The 22,733-nt window shown below is 43.1% G+C and overlaps 1 long non-coding RNA gene across 1 annotated transcript in view; it reads left to right on the forward strand.

The window, feature by feature from the left end:
• The first annotated feature begins 388 nt into the window (after window positions 1-388).
• LOC144785400 (uncharacterized) overlaps window positions 389-22,733 on the forward strand; it is a 482,625-nt gene continuing 460,280 nt past the window's right edge. Inside the window, exon 1 of the long non-coding RNA XR_013601857.1 lies at window positions 389-1,274. This is a non-coding gene — a long non-coding RNA (uncharacterized LOC144785400). The remainder of the gene's footprint in view (window positions 1,275-22,733) is intronic.

Raw genomic sequence — 22,733 nt, forward strand, 5'->3', positions numbered from 1 at the left:
GACTTTAGTGCAGACTTTTCTAAAGAAAGGGACATTATCCATTTACAGCTGACCCTGCATTATTTTGTGCATTAAATTGAACGGCGCCTGAAGCAACTGCCTGAAATACTCTTTCAAGCCCAATTAGACACCAATTTGCTGAAGTGCAGAAGGAAGAATCCTGCTGACAAATTCTCGGGCTTCCACTCTTCAAGTAGCAGTTAAATATAATTATTTAAAAGCATGTAACGTAAATAATATTTGCTCAAATGGATTTTGTATTGAAATCATTTTTCTGCAGTAGACCTAAATCTAATTTCATTTGGAAGAGTTATGTAGAATGATTATGTATGTATGTATAATGATTATGCTCTGATTTAGCTTTGCTGTATTTGCTGAGGCGCAAGCAAGCCTGGGAACGACGAGCAGAGCCCTACCTTGTAGCGCAGTGTGAGGATAGCGCTTGGGGAGCTCTAAGGAAGCGGAGCAGCGGAGCAGCGGTCCAGCCAGCCAGCCAGCGTCACCGGAATCCTGCCACCAGTCGCGCCGCCGCCTAGGGACTACACTTCCCATTGGGCATAGCGGCGGCGCGTTCCCCGACGCTGCAAAAGCGACGGGAGGGGCGCTACTTAGTTGGAAGCCCTCGGTGGAGCGGGGGTGAGGCGCAAGCAAGCCTGGGAACGACGAGCAGAGCCCTACCTTGTAGCGCAGTGTGAGGATAGCGCTTGGGGAGCTCTAAGGAAGCGGAGCAGCGGAGCAGCGGTCCAGCCAGCCAGCCAGCGTCACCGGAATCCTGCCACCAGTCGCGCCGCCGCCTAGGGACTACACTTCCCATTGGGCATAGCGGCGGCGCGTTCCCCGACGCTGCAAAAGCGACGGGAGGGGCGCTACTTAGTTGGAAGCCCTCGGTGGAGCGGGGGTGAGGCGCAAGCAAGCCTGGGAACGACGAGCAGAGCCCTACCTTGTAGCGCAGTGTGAGGATAGCGCTTGGGGAGCTCTAAGGAAGCGGAGCAGCGGAGCAGCGGTCCAGCCAGCCAGCCAGCGTCACCGGAATCCTGCCACCAGTCGCGCCGCCGCCTAGGGACTACACTTCCCATTGGGCATAGCGGCGGCGCGTTCCCCGACGCTGCAAAAGCGACGGGAGGGGCGCTACTTAGTTGGAAGCCCCCAGCGTCGCGGGACGCGAGCGGGACGCCCGGGGCTAAGCCCGGGCAAAGGGCGGGCCCTCTGTGGCCCTCAGAGGCACGAAAAGGCCAGGCTAGGCCATTCCCTCGATATCTTCACCGCAAAGTAAGGTACTGTTTTCTCTGTGACTTTCTGGGTTGTTTCGTTTTGTACGCACAACTGCTACGTGTATTGTAATCATACCATCATTTTCCGCAGTACATCTATTCTATCATCTATTTGGCTTGTTCTGACGACAGGGTTTCCGTTTTACACTCGGCTATTATCCCAAGCATGGGGAAAAAATTGGCCCCCGTCCCAGCGGAGTCTGTGAACACTATAGATTCATACCTTGTGCAAGTAGTTAACGACATCAACAACAAGCGCAGGCAATCTTTGGGGCTGAGTCAATCACCTATTCTTCCGTCAGCAAGTCCATCGACAAGTGCCCTTAGTTTTGAGACATTTGAACCATTGCCAGATAATCTCCCAGGGACCCCGGTAACTCTGATGTCCCAAGATCCGGATCCCGAGGATAAAGCTGAATCTGACCTCCAATCAGACAGACAGGATCTGATTGACTTATCAGATAATACCATCAATGATCCAAATCAACAGATAGACGCCACGGTAGTAGTCCTTCACTCTCCGCAAATTCCCACAAGGGCTGTCAGAGCTTGTCGGAAACCTACAGTGAAACGGGGGGGCAAACATCTTAGCAGGAAGAAGACCGCCACACCACCACCGACCCGAGCAAGAAAACAGCTCGATCCTGTCATTGATACTGAGCCAAGAAATACTATCGACGAGGACCTCTTTAATAGAATCCAAGATATGATTGACATTAAAATCAGGACAATAATCAAACCCATGATAGGGAAATTGGATAAGTTAACATCTGAGGTAAAAAAGTTAGGTGTGGTACATAGTAAGTTGGTAGACGAGGTTGAAAATTTATCTTCCCTCGTCACAAACTTAGTACCCACAAATGCAGAAGTCATCCCCATTGAGAGTAGCTCGCAACCCATTCAGCAAGGGCTGTCACTCCTGCCTTCATCACCCTTACCCTCACTACCACCATTACCCTCACTACCACCATTACCTGCAGTGGGTCAGGTTGTAGATACCGCAGTCCCTAGTATTAGTACATCTGATGCTATAGTGGATGCACACCAAGTGGATATTTCTGCCCAATTTATCTTGGAAGCCTCGCCGGTTGTCTTGGTGTTGGCCAATGTCCCAGTCTTAACTCAAGGCAAAGTAGAGTCCAATCAGGACTTAAAAGACAAAGCGCTACATTGGCTAACCAACAATATGTTTATGACAGAACAGGGTTTCGATAAGTTGGCAGGGGACATTGTTATGTCAAGGAGGGTCCCATGGATCGGTAATAAGGCCAAAAAGTTTCAAGGGGATTGCGTGATCTTAAATTTTGCCAATGCCGAGGTCCTTCCAGACATTTTAAATAACATCTTCCCGCCCCAAAAACGTAGTGGCTCCATAATTCCCCTCACCCTCAAGTTCTTCTTTGACAAAAGTAGGTTTACTACCTTACCTAAACTTCCTACCTATAAAAGATCTACCAATGCCGATGGTTGGGGAGGGGGTCCTAGATTTCGACAGCATAACAACTGGTCCCAATTAACAGCCTATAGGGAGCCAGGCAGACCCTATCGCCCAAACGACCTAAACTTCAGGCCACTTCCGGCACAAGAGCCAAGAGGGAATGTTTGGGGTCCTAGCTTGAGGGGCTTTGACTATAACAACAGGGGTTTTAGGCCTACTCAATGGGTGGGTAACGATCAGTTCCCGGTACATCCAATAACCTCTCAACCCCTGTGGAACCCAGGACCTTTCGGTCAGGCCCAGGCTGCTACTCCTTTTGAGTGGGGCGTGGGTATTGGCAATAGATTCGCTCCCTTGTCAGACTTAAATTCCTGCGATTGACTCGAACCTGAAGTAGTCAATGAACTGGAGGAGGTGTTCGACTCACTAGTTATGGGCAGTGGCCAGGTATTGCAACAACCAATAGCTGAATGTGCAGAGGAGTCCGCGTTAGCTTATATAGAACCACCTACTGACCACTGTAAGATAATGAGTTGGAACGTGGCGGGTCTAAATGCCAAACGCCAGGATCAAGCATGGCTAAATTTTATTTCTATGCATCATATTATTGCCCTGCAAGAAACCTGGGATACGGCGCACAACCTTTGGTGGGACGGATATATCAGTTTTACTAAACCTGCAGTCCCCAGTAGAGCGGGTAGAGCCAAGGGGGGTTTGGTGTTTTTTTTCTCACTGGCTCTAAAAGGTAGTTATAGGCAGATCAGCTCGGATTCCGATAATATCTTAATCATCGAGAGGGTGACCAGTAAAGCTTGCAAATCACTTTATGTAAACTTTTATAATTCTAGGAACAGCGAATATAATGGTCGTAATATCGCAAGCCTAGATTCTATTTTAAACACAGTAATTCAGGATAAAAATTTTGTTTATGAGTTAATTTTATTAGGCGATTTTAATATTCATTTATGCGAATTAGCTTGCAAGGGTAGCGACGTAAAGGAAGCCGAGGATGTAGTCATACAGGGCCCTCATTTCGAACATTCTGTAGAGGGGCAGGAGCTTGAGGAATTACTGGCCAACTTTGATTTAAGCGAACCTGACTGCTCTCTGAGAATCCCAACCTTTACTGGCACCCTACATGGTACAGTAATCGATTATATTTTCGTAACTCGGGGAATTTTAAGCCGGACTATGGTTTATCGCACCGTACCCACTCATTTTAGCGATCACAACCCAGTTCTTCTTGAAGTGGCTTGGGGCGCCTATATGGGGGTACTCCCAGCAACGGAAAAAGTGGCGCATCCTTTGAGGCCTACTGACCAAAATAGAAGAGTGAAGTGGGCCAAAGTGATACCTGATGACTTCTATAAAAAATGCTTCCCCAAAATTGAAGCCCAAGTTGAGCTTTGTAGAAACCCGGGTTTACACGGGCATACCATAGTTGCAGCATATGAGGCAATTTGCACCCAAGTCTCGAAGGATCTCCTGGTTAAATCCACCCCGGGAGCTCAAGGTCACAAGCGCTGGTTTGACCACGAATGTTCGAAAGCACACAGAGAATTGCTAGCGGCATTAAAAGTTGTACCAAGGGACAGTGCTGAAATTTCTAAAAAAAGGAAGACCTACAAGTCGGCCATAAAAAAACGCAAAATCGCAATCAAACGCGAAACCTGGGACAATCTCGTTTGCGCGGCTGTTCTAAAGGATAGCAGGAGATTTTGGGAGATCTTAAGGCAACCGCTATTTGCGGAAGATAACAACGCACCGATGGACTGTGTGATCGCTGATGAAACATGGTTTTCCTTTTTTAAGAATGTATATGGGGGAGATGATGACGGAAGCATAAATAGGGGCCAGCTGTATAGGAAAAGCGTACACCCCATTATCTTCAACCGGGAAGAAGTCGAAAAAGCGCTCTTGGCAACCACTAAACAAAAGGCACCTGGCCCGGATGGTGTCCCGGCTGACTTCTTCATGTTCTCTCCTAAATTATGGGCCGAAGTCATGGCAAATTTGTTTAATGCAGTGAACAGCAGCCCGGCGCCTGCCTCATGGGCCATATCTACGATTGTCCCTATTTTTAAAAACAAAGGGCGTAGGGACGACCCTGCTTTCTATAGGCCCATATCCCTATTGGACTCGACTATAAAAATATTGGGCAGAGTTCTGTTAGCTAGATTGAGGGAGAACCTTGAGGAGCGTGGAGGCCTATCAGACTTGCAGTACGGCTTTAGAGAGAGAAAGGGAACCATTGAACAGTGTACCAATTTACATCTCCTTATTTCCAAGTATACTGTAGCCAAGGAGGGGTCCGTGTTTCTCGCCTTCATGGACCTTTCATCGGCGTTTGATCTAGTCAACAGATCAAAATTGTGGGTGATCCTGTTGGAGCTGGGCATCGATGAGGCCTTGGTCTCGTTTATGGCCACTATGCATCAGGAACTCTTCGCTTCAGTCCGAGTGTCAAATAATGGCAGATGTACCCCACTATTTAAATCCCTAAAGGGGGTACGTCAAGGCTGCATTTTAGCCCCCACGCTTTTTACTATCTACATCAACGGCTTGGGGGCACATCTGCGAGGCATGAAGGCGGACGTCCCACGTGCAGGGGATGTGCAAATCCCGGCACTCCTGTACGCCGATGACGCCGTACTAATTGCTCGAACTGGTGTCGGCCTTCAGACTCTTTTAGATGCATTTGGCACTTTTATGAATAATCTGGACTTGAAGGTGAATGTATTAAAATCACACACTATGGTAATGGGGCGTGAGTGCACCAAAAAAAAGCACAAATCTTTCTTTTGCAGTGGGGTTCTCGTCTCAAAGGTAACGACATTCCCCTATTTGGGTGTTTTATTTGATCATAAGGGTACATGGGGACCACAGATAAGAGCCAAAAAGTTGGCGGTAATTAGATCCTCTTCAGCGATCCTTGGTTTTGCAGGTAAATTGGGAGCCCGGCCCATGGAAGCCCTTCTAAAGATCTATAAGAGCAAGCCAGTGGCCATAGCACTTTACGGTTCCCCACTGTGGGGCTATGTTAATCTAGACCCTATCCAGAGAGCTGAAAATAGATTTATTAGATCTCTCTTATCTGTTCCCCAGTCTACCCCTACTTACTCAATTCATCAAGAGGTGGGCCTACCATATTTGTCAGATCTACTGAGCTTAGCACCCCTGATTCTATGGTTGAAATTATGGCTAAATGAAGATCTCCCGCTAAACCATACAATCTTGAAGGATGTTTTATCATTAGATAAATATAGCAGCATCCCATGGATGGCATATCTAAGTAAATCTTTCACTGACCTGGGTCGCCCTGAGCTCTTTTTATGCCCAGACAAAATCAGGGTTGAAGATATAGGTTATGTAAAAAAGGCTTATATGTACAGAAAGGAAGCCTACCGTGAGGATGCTGAATTATTGAAGCCATCAGTTAGGTCTCATAATCTTTTGGTTAGCGCCCCCTCAATTGCACCCTATCTTATTTTTGTAACTGTTCCCTACCACAGGTTCCTGCTAACCAAATTCAGGTTTAACCTGATTCATTACCATCTTGGCTCATATAAGGGATGGCAGAAGCCAGAGGAAGCCCCACCATGTAGATGCGACGACTTTTCGGTGCAGGATACACTGCACTTTGTCATGTTCTGCAGCTTTTTCCAGGAGCAGAGGAAAAAATATCTGTTCCCTGTCCTGAAAGAAGCAGGCTTTACTCAGGTCCGCCCAGCCTTGCTTTACTTACAGCTTTTGTCAAATCCCCGCACTACCTTTTGCATTGCGAATTTTTTAGTTTCCGCAGCAAGGGTAAAAGCTGCTGGTCAAAACTCGCCTTAGTAACTTTTAAGGGTTTTTCTTTTATTAGATTTACTTTTGCCTTTATGAGTGACTTTTTAATAGTTTTAACATTTGTATAGTATTTAACTCTATCTGTAGCTTTAAATGATTTTTATGAAAATGCTGGGCTATGTATGTTTGGGCATATGTATCCTATGTTATGTTTTACTGTTTATTGTGTGTGTTTCTTTGTATGACTTGTTAAAAGTCGAATAAAGATATCCTGACTGGTTTCATGAAAGAGTTTTCTATTTTTCTGAAAAATAAATTTCTGACTTAACGGCAGGTCATCAGGGTATGTACTCTGAATTTTGCTGTGAAATCCCAATGGCAAACTTGGCAATGTTTTTCGAAGAAAATAAGATGTGAGAGTGAAAAGCACTTAACATTTAACTTCTCTAGCTGTTACAACGGTTGGTCACCGTTGAAAAGGCAACTGATTTGTTTTGTGACTTTAGTGCAGACTTTTCTAAAGAAAGGGACATTATCCATTTACAGCTGACCCTGCATTATTTTGTGCATTAAATTGAACGGCGCCTGAAGCAACTGCCTGAAATACTCTTTCAAGCCCAATTAGACACCAATTTGCTGAAGTGCAGAAGGAAGAATCCTGCTGACAAATTCTCGGGCTTCCACTCTTCAAGTAGCAGTTAAATATAATTATTTAAAAGCATGTAACGTAAATAATATTTGCTCAAATGGATTTTGTATTGAAATCATTTTTCTGCAGTAGACCTAAATCTAATTTCATTTGGAAGAGTTATGTAGAATGATTATGTATGTATGTATAATGATTATGCTCTGATTTAGCTTTGCTGTATTTGGCTTTTTTTCGACTTTATAAGCTGCCTTTCATCCCGAAGCCGATTCTGTCCTTTGTTTACATTGTAAGAATACATATACTGGTTACTGATATAAAAATGTAATCTATAATGTAAAAGTAGTATCCAATGAAAATTAGAGTGTATGCTGATTAAAACTAGGCGTTATACATGTTTTTAGGCACATGGAGGTTTAGTGATTTGTCAAGAACCACAGGATTCGAACCTGGTGCCCTAAGTCTGCAGCTCTAGCGACTTGGCCGCACTAAATTCACACTAAGGCCTCATTGCAAGTTTGTTCAAATAGGTAGGGTAGGATGGGCTATTTGTGATGAGGGCCGAAAAAGAAGCATAATATGCGGAATTGGCTATTAACACACCAACATCCTTATGTTTTGCCCTTTTTCCGGGCCAATCACCCCTGACAAATTTCGACAGGCTTGACTTGTAAGAATTTATTGGGAGAAAACTGCAAGGGTGTGATAATTATCATACAACTTGTAATATGCCCGATGTTCATGCACAGTAAAAAAAAAAGCCATCTGCCCACTGGCTCTAAATAGAGAGGATGGTTGGATGGCTTACTTCCAACGGCACATACTCTGTCGGGCTGTCGGAGGAAGTTTTACACCGAGACAGTACATTTTTCTCTGCCATCATAAAACCTGTTGTCTGCCAGACTCAAAACTGGGTGGGTTCATCTTGAGTTTGGCAGACATAGTATACTCCGTCTCTGTTACAAAGGAGTATCTGTCCGCCAAACTCTAAATCAGCCCCAGAGGCCCACCTCATACAAATCAGTACTGACCCTGCTCCTCAGGACACAATCCATTCTGAACCTTGGTCACCTCACACACTGACCCTGCAACCCATTACTTTTCTAGTTGGGAAATTTGAGATTCACAACCCCTGAACTTCACTGACTAAGCTACGCCCCTGGATTTAGGATATCCTAGTCAAATCCGCCAGTGGGACTTACATTTACATCAGGTGAAATTCAAGTCAGCTTACGTTTTCCATATACACGTAATCTTTCGCATTTCCATGTCTGCTTCTCCTCACTAATTGCTACATATACGACGGATGTTGAATCTTAGCAAATTCTACAAGATTCAGTCTCATAACACAAGATCTGGCTGGTCTCCAAAAAGACAGAACATGGCAAGCCTCCTTTTGGTAGCACCAATGATGGTTGTGTAATTGCCTGACAATAGCTGTGTGTGTACTAGTAGGTGCTCCAGAAGCGTATGTGCATTGGTCCTTTCCATTTTTTTTCAACGTATTTATTTTTGCAGTTGTATATAGTGCAACCATGGTGTAAGGGCAAGGCCGGCTTTAGGACAGTGCGACTGATGCGGCAGCACTGGGTGCTGACCTGGAGGGGGGCCAGGGGTGGTGGGGTGCAATGTGATTTGCATACTGCACCGTAGCGAGCGACCTCAGCGAGTGAGTCCGAACCCAGAAAGGGGGGTTTGGCGGGGTTACCCCCCAAGAACATTTTGAATTTTTTTTTAGAAAAATCGTGCATTTTCAAGCAAATTTGAGAAAGCAGGAAGGTTAATAAAGCAATTGTGAAAGTGCAGTTATTACATTAATAGATGGCATAACATAGGTAGCTGCTTATTCAGTATAACCACAGAGCTTCATACATTCCGTCCTATTATGCTCAGGTGCTGAATTCAGACTATAAGACTTTAAATAAATACCAGCTTGAAATACCATGTTTTAACAGTGTGTCTCACGCTCGCACCATGCACAGCTTGAGGCAATTAAATAAAGGCATGTCAGTCGCAATGATTTAGATTATCAGCTTTCACAAAGTGCTAAAACAAATGCCGTCCTGAACAGTGCCGTCCTGCCGTCCTTAGCAGTGCCCACCACATATAGTGCCCAGACAGTAACCACCTAATGTCCCAGGTCCAAAAGAAAAGCTCTCACTATCTACTACCGCCATGTTCGAGTTGTGTTGAAATATGTAGGCAGCTTCAAAAAGACTCAATATAGGTAGCATGCGCTATTAAAAAAATGAAACACTTTCACAAAATACCTAAGAAGGTGTACAATTCACAGGGATTGGGCAGACACAATCACTATGCGTGGCAATTTGGGTATATTTTAGTCTTGCAACTAGCCCGAGGGAGGGGCAGACAGCTAAACAAGTCTGGTTGGCTAAAACAAATGTGAATGTGCTCAACTGGTCAAATTGCGTTTACCCCGGTTTTGGCTGTAATTGATGGCATCACTTCAAACTTTCTGACAATGCAACCTATCTTTTACTGTCAGTGATGGAACTTTCAAATATTTACGTACATATTCACATTGTTTTCTGGCACAGACTTGGACCTCCTAGCACTAAACATACATAAATCATGGGGAATAAAAAACAGGAGGAGATTTCTTTAAATAGACATATGTTAACATATTTTTGTAGTATAACACTAATATGTACTTATGAGTGTAGTGTTTAGTTATACATGGCTGCTTAATTTGCTAAATTGTGACAGGCATCCATGTATGCATGTTCAAGAGTTAAATAAACACAGAAATATACAATTTTATGGCTCCATTTATTCTCAAAGCACAAAATAAACATTGAAATATATACCAGTTATATAGGCAAAAAATAAATATGGATAAATACAGACGGAAATGTTTGGCGCAGTACTCTCTTATACACAAGCAGATGAACTACAGTAGCCACGGTGCGAGTATACCTCAGATGCAGAGCAGGAACAGGACAGATACCCATAGTTAATGAGTTCCTCACAAATAACTACAGTTATTCACAGTGCAAGTGTTCTTTCCACCCAGAGCAGGTACAGTAGAGGCATCCGTACTTCGGGATTCCCTCAAACGTACAGCAGGCATACTACAGGCATCCACGGTGTAAGCATCCCTAGCACACTGACTGGCTACGCAAACATGTTTCTCTCAACACAGATACAGGACACAGATTCTTTTCCCTAGGTGAATCAGCCACAAAAAAGACCTGCTTCAAGTTATCATATTATGTACACCACTGTATACACTTTGTATACCATTGCCACTTTCCTCATAGCAAGAGTAGGTCATATACACTCATCCACAGTGCAAGCTCCCTGTAGCACACACAGAAGGCGAGAAGCTGGCACTTCGAGCTTCTCACACACACACAGAGCAGGAACAGCTAAGGGACCAGTAGCGCAAGCTGCCCTAACACAAAAAGCAGGTGCATTCGTAAGCTTTCCTCACTCACACGTACGCACACACGCACACACACACACACACACACACACACACACACACACACACTAAATATTTGTTTCCCCAATACAGATCTGCACGGCAAGCTTCCCACACACAGAACCGGGCCCGGATGGCATGATTCCAGTTATCAGACTGTTTATAATACTGGAAATAACAGTAAAAGGTGTCATAACGCTCACAGCAGATACAATTCAGGCGTCTGCTGAGAAAGCGTCTCTCACTCACAGGTGCAGGTATTCATAGACCAGATTCCCTCACAAGCAGGTGCAGTACAAAGAAGAGCCACAGTCCAAACTTCCCTAACATAAAGAGCAGGTACAATACAAGAATCTGCAGGATAGGTTTCTCAAACACACAGAGGACTTCTCTGTTGGGTGAGAGGGCCTGGGCCCATGCATTGAATTGCTTGTTCGCCACCCTTGCCATTCTCACTTGCACAGATGCTGCAGGAATGGAAGCCAAGGATAGCCAGTGCTACCTGTGGCTTGCCCTTTGGAAACCATCGCACTGCCCTTGCTAGCCCTGGCCTCAGGAGTCATGAAGGCAGCGGGAGGAACAGGATGGATGTAAACATGGCTCCAGTGCCCGGTTCACTTCCAATCGTTTCCACTTCTTCCCTTTTTTCCTGCCCCTGAGGCAGTTCAAAGTATTGCCAGCCACGGGATCAACTCTTTGCTGGCACCGTGGTCAATGTGTGTGCCACGTCACTTCCGGCTCCCCAGGCATTTTGGTGAATCAATATCCACAGCAAAATCCCATGCAAACCCGGACCACATGTGGTGGGGCTCGGGAACCCAGCGGCTAGACCGACTTCAGCTAGGAACAAACAAATCCTGCCAGACCCCTGCAGACAGAGGAATGCAATGGTACACGCGTATAAAACATAAAATACAATTGTAATCACAGGAACACAATTGAAGCCAATAACTGGCTCACGGAAGAGAAAAAGTGAGCTTTGCATAAAAAAGAGCATAAGATGCAAAAACAGATCCAAACGGATAGATAGAAGATTTTTCAAAATGCATCAGCAGGACCCAGGCTTAGAGGCGAGGCTTCACCACCCATGGAAAAGAAACAAACTGAAACAACACGTTTACTTCTGCATTCTGGAGACCCACAGCCACATTCACAAAACTCCCTCTTCCACATGTGATGACTGATTAACATGCAGTGACGTTTAGCATGCAGCGATGTGGTGGCATCTAGCTTTGTGTGAGCATGCAGTGATATGCGTCCATCCCTCTAACCGTGCTGTAAGGACGAATGTACTATAAAATCTCTTATTAAGCGATTTTAAATCGAGTTAGGTGGTCTTCATTGTCTACAGGACAGAAATCTAAGGCATATAAAGTTAGGTAGGAATCTCAGATCCTATGGGACATTATTTACAATCACTCTACTGTCCCGCCAAGTCTTATCGACTACCTGGAAAATTTGTGTTTGTTTAAGTCGGAAAAGGAGAAGGTCTAACCACAAGCCTCCAGGATCGACCTCGATGTCCACTCCATCATCCTTCAATGGCTAAACAGACAGGCATAATTAAAAAATAGATAGATATAAGAGGTGGTCGTCAAAGAGCCGCCTACACTAACCGTCACTCTGTGCATGCAACAATTGAACTACCTCCTCTGAGTTACCTAACGAGCGTTCATTGCACAATGTCAAAACAGGACAAGGATTCTTGGCCTTATGTCAAGCATCACAGAGGCCGAGGGCACTCACTCACCGTCTTTCTTCGGCATCTTGGAAACCGGGCCTGGGGGGCTCTCGCCGGGGTCTGCTTGCTTCTCCTCCTGCCCGGGGTCGCTCCACTCTGCCCCCGCCCACCCACGCGCGGCATCCAATAATGGATGTTGCGCGGTGGACCAGCCAATCCTCGTGCTGCATGAAGCACCAGGATGTTGCGCGGTGGACCAGCCAATCCTGGTGCTGCGGCTAGGGGGGCACACTGTGTACTCGCCCTGGGCAGCCTTTCAAACCCGGCCCGGCTGAAGCCGCACTCCCGGACCCTTCTCTATGCCTAAGGGCATTGGCGCATGCGCGGGCAAGTCTCAGCCCGGTAGTATCATGCGCACAGTGCTAGCCTGCTGCAGACTGTCAATCAAGCAGCTGCAGCAGACCAGCAGCCCCGCCCCCCCACCACCTGCGCACTCCGACCGCACCATTACCAGCATTGATTGACATGATCCGTATCACTCCCGTGCTGCGTGCGCTGTTGAAGAATTACTATTTATTAGCTTTAACTTAATCTTAGCTGCAGTGCCTGTGCCACGGTGCGTCCAGGGCTTAGTGGGGCTACGCCCCTACGCCCCAATGGACGCACCGCGGCTGAGGGGGGCACTGACCTGAGGAGGGGTGCTGTGTTTATCAATAACATAGGATCTAAAAGCACCTGCTGCAGAGTTCCTTGTGTGCCCAGCTTTCAGGCAGCAATAACAATGTCAAGATAACTATTGTGATTAATGTTCCTGCTAGAGAGAGAGATCAGAGTTTTGTTTAGTGGCAGTTTGAGTCACCATAAAGTAGCTGCAAAGAACACATCTGAATTTCAGGTGGATAGCTGACTAGATGTAAAGCCAGCCTTTACCAGAGCTTTAAAACAAATAAAATGTATATGAGGGAGGGACTATGGAGAGATGAGGGGCATTTTTGCGGGTGGTAGTGAGGGATTCCAAGTAGGAGGTCATGGACGGGTGGGGGCACTGATCCAGCGCTCTGTTTGGAAAACTGTCTCACCAACGCTACCTATCACCTCAATACTCACCATTAATTATGTAACACACATAAAGGCCCATAACACCAATGAGACAATTTTTGAGCAACTGAATCAGGTGGTGTGACTAATCAAACTATTCACTTATTATTTACATTATTATATACAACTAGTTTATCTATTTTCACCATGGTTTTAAATATTTATTAATCAGACCACTAAGGCGATTGGATCAACTGATGGAAACTAGACCATGAATAAACAAGACCAGCTTGTCATTTCAAATCTAATTTATTAACTTTATTTTCATAAAGGAAAATAGCATTTACATTTAAAAATCTTTATTTTATAAGTAAATGAGAAAGCAGCATTTTAATAAGGAAATGAATTAATAAACTGACATTTTTAAAGCAAGCTCAGAAACATGAAATATTAGCAGAATAACGGTTTCCATTCCCTAAATCTATTTCCCTGTCTATTTCTCACTTCACCTAGAAAGGAAAAATCATTTAAAGTCTGCTGTCCTTACATGCGCCAACGGTCCAACAGCATGTCACGTCAATCAGGAATCGGAAAGTAAGAGTTTCAGCAAGCAACCTTTTCCTGCTCATGGTGTCAGATTTTATACCTTTCTTTCTAGCTAAACTTTCTACATTTTACATTCTTTCAAGTGAATCCGAGCTTTTCATTGGCTGTCCAGTGTCAGTCCATGATTAAAATATTAGGTCATCACCGATCCTTGACCAAGTCCAGGCTTCACATAAGCCCTATTGTCCTTTACTTCCACATCCTTTGGCTTCCTCAAGAAAGTTACTTTTCCTCGAGTTTAGAACATTTACTTCCTAGCCTTGGCAGACACTTTAAGTTTCTGTCCTTGAGCCTTTTTTTCCGTGAGCACGTTCAACTCAACCAAAGAACAGCTTTTTCAATTAACGATGACAGTGCAGTAAAAATCTCCACAGCTACGCATGCGCGAAGTCTTCACTCTGGTCAAACTTTTGCGTCTGCAGTTCTGTCAGCCATGTTTTCTGAACCACCTTTAGGCCTCACTTTGGAAACTATTATTAAACAAACACAAGACATCAGTTAATTAAAGAATTGAGACCCATTCTGTTACCCACCCCCTTACTAATTAATCCTGTTAATTATGTTCCCTAGCAAAAGCACAAACAGGCAGCATTATATTTACTTCTCCTTTGGGAACTGCACGAACTCCTTGAGCTTTTGTCACAGTAAAAAAATAACATAAGCACACTAAAAAAGCACATGCCATTAGTTAAACAGTCGCATTTAATACTGACAAAGACAATAGACAAGGTTCATTTATTATTTTTCTTTGCATTTGCAACATAAAGCACATTAGTTTATCCCACGTGTATTGATGAATGTATTCTTAAACTAAGTTGATTAGTAATTTCACCACAAGCTTATTAATTTAATTACTGTTATGGGAAATTAACTTCACAAGTTTGAACAAAATTTTGTTCTTCACCTTGCTTCATCAACTCCCTCATCTGGTGATTTCTAAATCACCAAATAATACCCAACATTTATAAATTTTCAACCCTTGAACATGTTTTGGTCTTTCTTAATATTAGTATTTTTAAACTTTAGATTCATCTGTTTTTCTGCAATTTTCATATTGACTTCTCCGAAACTCTTCGAATTCTATTTCTTTTTCTTTTTCTTTTCTTAGTTTGCAACTAATTTTTAACAAAAGTATTACTATAGCTATGATTATCAAAGGATAAACTATTTTACCTATAATTGAACTACCAATCTCTTGAAACCAGTGCTTAATTGCTGCAAATCTTTTACTTAAATGTTCTGAAAAACTATCATCCTCTAAAGGTTCGACCTCATTATGTATCTCAGTAATATTTTGTATATACATTTCTATATTCTGACTTTGTCAGGTATGTAAGTACAACAATGTTGAACATGCAAAATTCCATAGACTCCACGCTCTTTTGCCAGCAAAATGTCAAGAGCAAGACGATTTTGCATCACCATAGCTCTCATAGCAATAAGCTCTCTATTCACTAATTGAAATCCACTTGCAGTATCTGTTGACAATCTATCAACAATTGTAGACATTTTTCTGATTTTGTTTGCATTCAGGGTTATTCCTAACATAGGTATTAATGCACCAAATATGTCTCCCATTATTTCTGTAATGCTTTCCCTTCTAAATCTATTCAGGTGATTGCTAATTTCAAATGAACCTTTTGCATTTCTATCTACATGAAAAAAAATTGGAAAAACTAAACCTACATAACATGTCCCATACCAATGGTCTGGGAGATTGCAATAAGCTTTATTCCCACAAACAAAATAAATTCCAGGAAAAATTGGATCTTTGCCTCCTTTAAATCCCCAACCCCCTATAATATGATAAGTGCCTTCACATTGACTTTCACCTACAAAATAATTATCAAACAAAGTATTATCTCTTCTTATGCAAAATTTTCCACTAACAGGTCTATCTATGTGAATTGCAACATTTTCATTTCTAGCATTGAGCTTTTCATCTTCCATTTGCCAAAATTTAGACTTAGTATGTTTCAGCATCTCATTTCGCTTGTAAATTGCCCTTCTCTCTTCCACCATATTTAAGAACGACTTCTCTTCTGTTCTCAATTTACATGTTAAATTATTTCTAAAAGCATTCTCATAAGTGAGTTCACTAGTCACTAGAAAAAATTCCCTTATCTGTTTAGCATATTTCACTTTATTCAAGCTATCTTCAACTTTTAGGTTTGCAAAAATCTCATCAAAATCTGAATAATAATATTCCAAACGTCCAGTTTGATAAAACAAACTAGCTATTACACTACATGTTATGCCATAAGTAAGAGGAAGCATATTATACGTAGCACCTTCAGACACAGAAGTAGGTAACTTCACACAAATGTAGCAATCTTTTGCATCCATCACCTTAACATATTCAGATAAAAGTCTTGAAAAATATTACTAGAATAATCTCCCACAGATCTATCTTGATTAATCTCTGGTTTATGTACAATAATGTTATCAGTCTTATCAACTTTATCTTGATTAACCACAACTTTACTAGTAATGTTAGTTTTATACACCTCTTTATCTATTCCAAAAGGAAAAAGGACAGCTAAAATTAACCAAACTAAAACTATCAAGATTACACATATTGAAGACAATTTGCAACATCTTTTGAAAATTGAGCATCTCAAATTATTATTAGTAGAAGGCATCTTTACTTTCAAACAAAAGCCTTAAATAAGAATTTAAAAATTACTAAATATACTCCCCTCTTTTTTTTTTAACAGATAACTTCATTTTCTAACAGCTTTTCTTTGACCTTATGTCATACATCAATGTATTTTCTAGCTAACACAATTTCTTCGACCTTGTGTCACCTAACACAATTTCTTCAACCTTGTGTCACCTAATGAACAAAATCAATCATTATCACTTGCATCATCAAAATTTCCTTGACTACTATTTACTTCTACTACTGGTGGAATTATAATGTAGGTCCGCTCAGGTGATTTGTACTTCTGATTTGGCTTTATTACTCTTTTTGCTCTGATATTTATCACTTCTATTTTCTTTTCTGCTTGTTTTTTCTTATTTGAGTCTTCTTCCTTTTGACTTGTGATCTCATTCACCTGCTCTTTTGCTTTATTCACCAATTTAAATTTTAGGCCTTCATTTTCATTTGGCCTACTATTTAATGCAGCGCCCACAAAAGAAAACAGGCCTAAATTAAAATCAACATATTGCTGTAGACTAGTATGTGTTTGGTCTACATCATCAATTCGTATTGTCCTTTTATAACGATTCATAGAAATGTTTCTAAACAATTTAAAATCTCGGTGATAGGAAGCAGGTGCTAGAAAAACAAGGGGTAATAGAAAAGAAACATAACATATACCGGACCACCCTACAGGTAGTCTGTGATACCCATGACTTCCACATACTAGATATGTGTTATGTGAAGCCAGGAAGGTACTCTCATTTATTCCATCCATATTTAATACAACAACACAATCGCTAGTACCAACTGGAATTCGTCCAGTACTTTGTACACAAAGGTCTGCCTTGGTCCGTGTTACAGTAATTACAGATTCATTGCTTGTGGTAGAGTCTCTTGTATGGGTGAAAACATAAGGCGTAGAAGCATTGTCCGGTCGATATTCTTCCCATTCCCATATAGTTCCATTCGCTTGAGGATACCCACGTTCATCTTGGTAACACTCTTTATTCAGACGGAAAAGAAGTCCACCTACTGCAGGTTTTCTGTTCGAAAAGAGAAGAGTGTACCAGGCTCGACAAGAACCATTATGCAAAAATGGAAGTGGGATAAACGGTGTTCCACCTTTCTTCTGATGAGCTGGAAGCATACCACATATCCAGCAATTTGTAGTGTTAGTTGCATTGTGTGTATGGTGGAGCATCTGAACAAACGTATTATTCAAATAGGACTCCCGATGCTTATACTCATGATACGGAAGAGTGAAATGCTGGTGCTCTTCCGGAGTTGGAGCAGTAGGAACCACAAAAACCTCGCGAGCAGGAATCATTATTTCAACAGACCAAGTGATCACTGCTATAATTGTCAAAACAACAAAAACACCTAACGCTCCTAAAATCTTTTTCTTAGTAGTATTCATAGTCACAAAGTCAAATCTTCAAACTAAAAGTAGAAAAAACAAAATAGTCAATGAGCTCTTTACCCTGGGTAGACGTTGGTTTCTTCACCACAGTTCAAGACAGGTGTCACTACACTACGCAGGGCTGATCCCCTCCCTTGTCATATTGGCATTCCGTTTCCACTACCCAGAGCGGTTGCTCAACCAGTCTCACACACACAAAAAAAAAGCTGTAGATCACTTTCTCGATCTCAAATTGTATCGCGTTGCTCCAGGGGTTGTCTGGTCCGGGAAGAACTCCGCAGATCTGTCAGGTGACACAGCAGGGCCTTTCTCCGTAGTCAGGATGTCTTGATGATCGGTCAACACAGCAGGTTTCACCAAGGTCGACAATACCTTCCGACAATGGGTGCTATGCACCCAATTCTTCTTGTTGGTAACCCGAACTGCCGTCCTCGTAGCAAGGAGCACTTGTTCTGGTCCCCGCCATCTCGGCTCCAAACTGCTTGACCTCTCAAAGGCTTTGATCATTACATAGTCACCAGGACGGAGTTCATGGCCTTCACCTTCGGATTTATCAGGGAGTGCTTCTCGAACCTGTTGATGAATGGAAACCAAACTGTTAGTTAATTGGGCCAAATAGTCACTCATTAAGACACAAGGTACATCATACACAGAACTTGGTTTCGGAACTCCCCATATATTCATAGGCTGTCCGAATACCACCTCGTACGGGGTGAGACCCGTCCTAGAATTTTGTACTGATCTGATGGACAACAATGCCAATGGCAAAGCATCTGGCCAAGTCAAGCACGTAGAAGCTTGAATCTTCGCAATTTTCAATTTAAGAGTAGCATTATACCTTTCCACTAATCCAGCTGATTGTGGATGGAATACAGCATGGAACTTCTGCTTGATTCCCAATCCTTTCAAAACATACTTGATAACTTTCCCAACAAAATGAAGTCCGTTATCATTCCAGAGGAGTCTGCAAACACCAAATCTAGGGAAGAACTCCTTCAATAGCACCTTAGCAGTAGTAATAGCAGTATTATCTTTTGTGGGGTATGCCTCAATCCATTTACTGAAAGCACAAACCACCACTAGAACATACTTCAGGTTATTACAACGCTCAAGCTGAATGTAGTCCATTTGCAGGACTTCAAAAGGTGCAGTCGGTGTAGCAAAACCTCCAGATGGAACTCGCGTTCCCTTCCCAGGATTGTATTGCAAACAAATCAAGCAGGACTGTACTACTCTTTTAGCTGTGCTAGCAATTTCTGGATGCTCCCAAACTTGCGTAAGCATTTTCGTTATTGCGGAAGCTCCAACATGTGCTAGCCCATGTGCCATCTGGGCCATAGGTTGTACAAAAGCTATCGGCAGCTTCCATCTATCCATCCGTTTATTTCTCCAACAACCTTTGTCATCTAACTCTCCTTCTTTAGACCACTGATCACGTTCCTTGTCAGAAGCTGTTTTCTGTATCTCTCGCAGTTCTTGCCTAGCATCATGCCATCTCTCAGCTTGTGACTTTACTACATACATTGGAGTAGTGTTTCTCTGTATCGCAGTTTCACGTGCCACATGGTCTGCAAATGCATTTCCTTGTCCAATCTTTTCTGTTACTTTCTTGTGTGCACTGCACTTCACTATGGCTATTTTCTTCGGATATGTCAATGCAGTCAAGAGATTATGCACTAATTCTCCATGCATTATCTGTATTCCGTGAGATGTAAGAAAGCCTCTTTCCTTCCAGAGTAGGCCATAATCCTGCGCTACTCCAAAAGCATAGCAGCTATCTGTGTAAATGTTCACACACAAACCAGCACTGAGCTCACATGCTCGTGTCAGAGCTATCAATTCAGCTGCTTGGGCTGATTTCTGTGGTATGCGAGCTGTCTCCACTACTGTTTCAAGCGTGGTAATTGCATATGCCGCTGAAGTCGTACCATCTGGTAGCTTCAAGCAAGACCCATCAACCCACAATTTACCATCTACATCTGGAAGGGGCGTATCTTGCAGATCAATGCGAGCCTTTGTCTGTTCCTCAGTCAGAAAAATACAATCATGCGTTTCTTATTGTGACTGAGGCTGGGTCACCGGATATGGCAACAAAGTGGCTGGATTCAAAGTTGCACATCTCTTCAATGTAATGTGAGGAGCTAGCAATGTCAGTTCGTATCCTGTGAGACGAGCGCTAGTTAAGTGCTGCGTCTTTGTCTGATTCAAAAGGGCATCAACAGCATGTGGTACTAACACTAACAATTTATGTGACAAAACTATTCCCTCACTCTGTCGAATTGACACAGCTGTTGCTGCAACTGAGCGAAAACACCCAGGTAATGCTCTAGCAACAGGATCAAGAACTGCTGAGAAATATGCACACGGACGTTGCTTATCGCCGTGTAACTGAACCAACACTGACAATGCACATCCATCTTTCTCGTGTACGTAAAGTGTGAAAAGCTTCGTATAATCTGGTGTACCTAATACTGGTGCTGCACAAAGAGCTTTTCATAACTGTCGAAAAGCACTTTCACATACATCTGTCCATGGGAGAGGTATGGGGGTATCTTTCGTCAAAAGCGCTAACAAGGGCTTAACAATGTGCGAAAATCCCAAAATCCACTGTCTACAATACGAAGTAAGACCCAAGAATGCACGTACTCCTTTCTGTGTGGTGGGGACTGGCGTGTCTAAAATTGCTTGTATGCGATCTGATGTCAATGCACGTCCCTCCTTAGACAAAAGGTGACCTAAGTAGGTTACCTTTGGTCTACAATATTGCAACTTCTTTCGAGATACTTTATGATGGTGTGAAGCAAGAAAAGAAAGCAAAGATAGAGTACATTGTTCACACTGTTCTGGAGTGTCGGCTGCCAGCAAGATGTCATCGACATATTGTATGAGAGCCACACCCTAGGGCAATGCAAAAGAATCAAGTTCCCTCTTTAATGCTTGACTGTAGGTACTCGGACTCTCAGTATAGCCTTGAGGAACTCTGCATAATCGATATGATCTATTATTCAAAGTGAAACCGAACAAATATCGGCTGTCAGGATGAATAGGGATCGAAAAGAAGGCGTTTTTCAAGTCTATCACAGTAAATGTAGTGGCAGTCGGAGGAATCAAAGTAAGGAGTGTAGTGATGTCGGAAACCACAGGATACTGTGGTACGACAATCTTGTTTACTTCCCTCAAATCAATAATGAACCTATAAACTCATGTATCAGTATCTCTTTTCAAAATCGGAAGGATCGGACTATTGCATACGTTATAAGGGACCTCCTCAACCACCCCAACTCTAATCAAATCATGTACAATGCGTATGAGTGCTTCTTCTCCCTCCTGTGAAATTCTGTATTGTGGAAAACGAGGTAACACAGCTCCCTCCTTGACATTATTCTGAACCGGAGGAATGACCATCTGACCCACATCAGTGTCTGAGGTAGCCCACAGGGATTCAGGGAGTGTGGATAATGCAACTTCTTCCTTAACAAGACAAATTCTGTCAAATTCGGAATGGTTATCATTTAAAATTACTCGTACCCCTTCAGGAGAACATCGTATCGTGGCTCTAAAGTACTTTAGCATATCAAGGCCCACAATATTGTCTGGTGTGTTAAGAGAAAGCAAGGACGGACACGGAGCACTGAATTTGTCAACAGAAAATGGGAGTGGTTGTGACAATGGGCTAAGGGAAGGTGGTCCATCGAAACCTATCGAAGTAATAGTTGTGCCAGACAGGGGAGCCCTCGGAACCAATTGTTTAGATAAAGCGCTACGAGTAGCTCCTGTATCAACCAGAAACCGATCAGTAGAACCCAAAACATGTGCTGTAACATAGGGACCCGTCTGATCTACTGGAACTCCAACTGATTCCTTACCCCATCCTAGGCAATCCTATGCATGAGCAGAATCGTACAAATCAGGCTGAACATAATCGGACATTTGATACTGATTTCGTCTATCAAAAGTGTTCTGTCTATACTGTGGACGGACATTTGTATCAGATCGGGCACGATCATTCACATTTCCCCGAGCCTCCGAGGATCCTGAACCATTTCTCCCTTGGCCCCGCCCACGGGCATCCTGTTGCGGACGCAATAATGGGCAATTACGCATCCAATGACCAATCTGTTTACAATATGCACATTGATTGACAGATAAGTTCGTACGAGTGTAAGGAGTATTGAGGGATGCTCGTCCACCTCTATCATAGTTTCTATCAGGGCCCCTATCGTAACCTCTAGAAGGTGGACCATAAACTTGAGCCATCATAACTTTCGTTTTTAGCTCTTTAGATTTCTTGTCCTCATTCCCCTTCGCCTCCGCTTCTTGACGCTCATAATATTGAGCCATGGTTAAAACAGAAGCCGGAGAGGAAGTAGTCCAAGAACTTTCACTAGCTTTTAGACGGCTGGCTACTCCTGGTAACAGATTCGTGACGTATTTATCGACAAACAAATGCCTGCCGGTATCATCTGTTAAAGACTGACCGCTAAAGTCGTGAAGGTTTCCTCAAAACGTGTAAAGAAATCAGAAACCGATTCATCTGTCTTTTGTTTACACAATGCTAGAACAGTCCAATCAATCTTTTTAGGGGGAATAATCGTTTTAAGTTTCGTCAAAATGGCGGCAAGAAGATCTAGTATTAACCGATGCGTTTTTTTAGCGGGCTCTCTGTCCACATCTAACTGTTTCAAATATTTCCATTCAGCACCAAAAATAGCACGGTCATCAATTTTACGAACGGTCCACCACATATCTGGG

This window comes from Lissotriton helveticus, chromosome 10 (assembly GCF_964261635.1).
Source record: "Lissotriton helveticus chromosome 10, aLisHel1.1, whole genome shotgun sequence".
Lineage (NCBI taxonomy): Eukaryota > Metazoa > Chordata > Amphibia > Caudata > Salamandridae > Lissotriton > Lissotriton helveticus.